General features: G+C 45.2%; 1 protein-coding gene across 2 annotated transcripts in view; it reads right to left on the reverse strand.

The window, feature by feature from the left end:
- The window catches only part of LOC138964152 (RNA helicase Mov10l1-like), a 269,101-nt gene extending 264,802 nt beyond the window's left edge, over positions 1-4,299 (reverse strand). For both annotated transcript variants that reach the window (XR_011455033.1, XM_070336039.1), the window contains exon 1: positions 4,215-4,299. The gene's annotated coding sequence lies outside the window, so the exon portion shown is untranslated. The remainder of the gene's footprint in view (positions 1-4,214) is intronic.
- Between the last annotated feature and the right edge of the window lie 218 nt (positions 4,300-4,517).

Genomic DNA, 4,517 nt, shown 5'->3' on the forward strand with positions numbered 1-4,517 from the left:
GCTGCGGCAAGGACCATCCCACAACCCAGCACTCAGCGAACCCTGGCAGCCACCCCCTGATATAGGATCCAGCACAGCAAATTGTCTCTACGGCCAAGGTAGGCCCCAACCACTCTAGTCCTTATGCAGCACAGAACCCTGACAATTGTAACTTTCTCTGTGGTAGTTCTTCCATTAGCGCAAAACTTCATATTTGGCAAAATGAGCTGGTAGATGATAGCGATGAGACCTTTTTGTTGGATGGCATAGAACACGGTTTTCGCATTATTGCAAGAGGCAGTGTAGTAACACCAGTAGAACATAAGAACCACAAATCAGCGATACAGCATAAAGTAGCAGTAGAGCAGGAACTCATAGATCAGATAAATAAAGGAAACTACGTTATTGCTTCAAAGAAGCCTACCATAGTTAGTGCCTTGGCAGCTATACCAAAAAACGATAAAGAAATCAGACTCATTCACGATGGCAGCAGACCTTATGGACAAGCAATGAACGATTACTCAATACCGGAAAGTGTTAAATTTCAAACATTAAGAGATGCCTGTAAATTAGCAAAGAGCGGATATTGGTGCGCTAAAGTTGATCTTCAAGCAGCATACAGATCTGTGTGTATCCACCCAGAGAACTATCAGGTAACTGGACTCAAATGGGTTTTTGGTGATGACAAAACACCTACTTATCTTTTTGACAGCAGACTGCCGTTTGGCAGTAACGTAGGTCCCGCTCATTTCCATAGGATTTCACAGGCTGTGAGACGGTGTATGATTAGACGAGGAATGAGTGGAGTAGTGGCCTATATCGATGATTTTTTGTTAGCAACAGAAACAAAAGAAGAGTGTGAAAAAATGCTTTTTACCTTGATTAGATTACTCAGAGAATTAGGATTTAACATCAGTTGGAAGAAAGTGGTGGGGCCTACCCAGCGCATCACCTTCCTGGGGGTGGACATTGACACCCAGGCCTGCACACTGTCGTTGGGCAACGACAAGATACAACAGCTACGACAGAAGCTACAGCAGTTTCAGCGGAAACAACGCGCAAGCAAGCAGCAGCTACAGAGCCTCGCAGGCTCTCTCAACTGGGCGTCATGTGTGGTTCGGGGAGGCAGATTTTTTCTCCGTCGCATACTTGACGCACAAAAACCTTTGCAGCAGCAAAAGCACAAAACTAGACTTACAAAAGCCTTTCATGAAGACTTGCAATGGTGGTTGGCTTTTCTTACAGTGTTCAATGGTACCGTGTATTTTCATCAACATGCTACGCAGCATGTGTATGTCGATGCGTGCAATACAGCAGCAGGAGCCTTTTACCAAAGTGACTGGGTTTATACTTGTTTTGAAAAGGACATTCCCGCAGCAAAAAACCTGCACATAAATTTCAAGGAAATCATTGCAGTCGTGAAAGCAGTTGAACGCTGGTCGCACTTGTGGGCAGGAAAAAGCGTGGTTTTCCACACTGATAGTACTGTTGCTAAAGGTGTCATAAACAAAGGACGATCGACGAACACTTACGTTAATTGTCTGTTACGAAAAATGGCGTGGGAATGTGCTAAGACAAATTGTAATATTTCTGCGGTGCATGTGGCAGGATCGGTTAATATTATGGCTGACAGTATATCACGCCTCCACGAAGGGAAGTTGGACCAATTAGTGGACTTGTTATCATGGTACCACCACGGACGCAGACCCGCAATCTTTTGGGAAGATCATATGTCAAGTGCGACGCTTGCCTTTCTTGGTTGCAGGTGCGGCTACGGCTAGTCTGGGTGCGGAACTGAAGAGAGAGGTGGCAGGTTATCGCGCCCTGAACTTTGCGGACAGTACCAAAAAGACTTACCAGACTCACTTAAATTCCTACCTACAGTTCTGTGACTCTATGAACATTCTTCCGGTGCCAGCGTCAGAGCAAACTGTGGCACAGTATGCTGCGTTCCTTGCGAGGCGCATCAAACCAGCGTCGGTGAAACAGTACCTCAACATAATTCGCATTCTTCATTTGGAATGTGGCGAACAGCACCCATATAGAGACTCTTGGTATGTCAAAACCACCCTGAAGGGAATTGACAAATGCATGGGGTGTCCTCCTACGAGAAAGACGCCGATTACTCCTGAAGTGCTACTATTAATTCGCAAAGAACTAAACTTTTTGTATGCTGAAGACTGTGTGTTTTGGGCGGCTTGTTTGGTTCTTTTCTTTGGACTGTTGAGGAAGTCAAACCTCTTTCAAGACGATGGCACTTTTGACCCGACAAAACAGCTGACTAGAGACAGCTTCCTTATGACCGAACATGACTGTGTTACAATTGTGGTGACGTGGAGTAAAACGATCCAACGCAAAGAAAAAACACTAGCTATCAGATTACCTGTGTTATTGGATCATCCTCTGTGCCCCGTTACTGCGGTAACTGCAATGTTTCGGATCTTGGGCGCGGCACCCTCGAAGTCCCAAGCCTTTCCACTCAAAGGTTCCAAATTTAATAAACGCTTGCGTCTTGTTACTGCAGCTGCTGCGGGGAATTTTAGTAGTCACAGTTTTAGAAGGGGTGGCGCAACGTGGGCTATGTCTTGCGGAGTCCCGGGGGAAATTGTTAAACTCATGGGAGACTGGGCAAGCACCTGTTACTTAAGGTACTTAGACCAAATACCAAATAATATTATAGACAAGTACAGATCTCTTTTCTCCGATAAATTACCTAAACACTGATTACCGATTCTCGTCTATTGGGCAAAGGAAGGGCTTCCTTGGTTGGGAGAAGTCCACAGACAACTGTATTGTTGATGTCCGTTAAGTGATATCAAATGTATGTATGTGTCTGTTGACCTGTATGAAAAAGAGGAAAGTAAATGGCCCCCCTGGTTTTGCCCAATGTACGAGACTCGTGAATAGTCGTTATCTTTGGAATGTCTGCGAGAGAATGGAGGGAGAGTCACTGAGTACATCTCTGGGGTGAGAGTCTGTGTGTGGCCCACAAGGGCGGAGGGGGAAGATGAGGGGAGGTGAGGGGGGGGGGGGGTGCGTCAAGGAGCGGAAGTTTAAGTGTCAGTTTAGAGGAACGATAAATTGTTTTTAAACTGAAGGTGAGGCGATGGTATTTAGGACTGGACAAGGAAGGTGAGGAAGGGGGAAGGAATGGAGATAGCGGATGTGGGCGGGGCCTAGAAGTAAGGAGGGAGGGGGGAGGGTGTTGTAGTGGAGGTTTTTGGCGCCAAACTTTCTGGCAAGGGAGTGCCAGAGGATACACGCGCGCTCTTGCATTAGCAGCAAAGCAGCGGCAGCAGCAGCAGCAGCATTGAAGTGCACGCGTCGGAAATTGAACATTATTTGTCCCACCAACCAACCCCTATCCACCCCCATGGCAATTTGCTGGATTTCATCCTATGTCGATAAAGACTTCTACTATGCCTTATCAAATGCATGATGTTTGCTTATTATCACCTGATCATATTTCCATCGTACGTTTCCGTCGTTGGACGTATGTGTATTCTTTCACTTCATTGAAAAAGGGGGGCTTATGTGTTTTCGTTAAATAACATGCTGTAATTGATTGAATTGTGTGTTGATTGTTACCGATGTTAGTTTTAGGGTTTTTATTTTCATTTTATTACTGTAATGTTAATGTGTGTGGAGAAGTCCACAGACAACTGTATTGTTGATGTCCGTTAAGTGATATCAAATGTATGTATGTGTCTGTTGACCTGTATGAAAAAGAGGAAAGTAAATGGCCCCCCTGGTTTTGCCCAATGTACGAGACTCGTGAATAGTCGTTATCTTTGGAATGTCTGCGAGAGAATGGAGGGAGAGTCACTGAGTACATCTCTGGGGTGAGAGTCTGTGTGTGGCCCACAAGGGCGGAGGGGGGAAGATGAGGGGAGGTGAGGGGGGGGGGGGGGGGGGGGTGCGTCAAGGAGCGGAAGTTTATACTTTTTTTCCAATGATGCTATGCAATCTGCATCTGTGCACGCAGTCTAGGTGGTACCTGCTTCATTTTATTGTTTGGAATCTAACTCTCACTATGCGCTACAAGTTTATTACATGAAAAGGAAAGCTTGAAGTTGAAGTTAAAAATCCGTGGGGGCCCGGCCACTGTCAGACCCTCTTTGCCCATCATCTTCAAAGCTCATCCACCATCACTCTCGTGCATTACTAAACGCGGTGAACGAGTTTTCTGCACCTCTTTTCACACCCATCCGTAAACCCCCTTCAACGCCACATACTTGCCAAAGTCGTGTCAAGAAACTGCGCCTCTCTCCACGAAGTAACTTCAATATAATGTGGCCTGCATACAGAATCGAAAGTGAAGCAGTTTGCGGAAATAAGACGGAAGTGGTATGACGTCACTGAAAGAAATCTGAGGAACGAGAGAAATTAAATTAAAAAGGACTGCAAATAAAACAAAGGAAACTGCAGATGATTTTTCTGTTATTTATGTATGCTGTCACCTTCTGATTAAAATGTGTTTGTTTTGTTTGGAAAGAAATTTACATTTTTCTTGTGCTGAAAATAAAATAAATGTACGA

The sequence above is a fragment of the Littorina saxatilis genome, linkage group LG4 (genome assembly GCF_037325665.1).
Source record: "Littorina saxatilis isolate snail1 linkage group LG4, US_GU_Lsax_2.0, whole genome shotgun sequence".
Classification (NCBI taxonomy): domain Eukaryota; kingdom Metazoa; phylum Mollusca; class Gastropoda; order Littorinimorpha; family Littorinidae; genus Littorina; species Littorina saxatilis.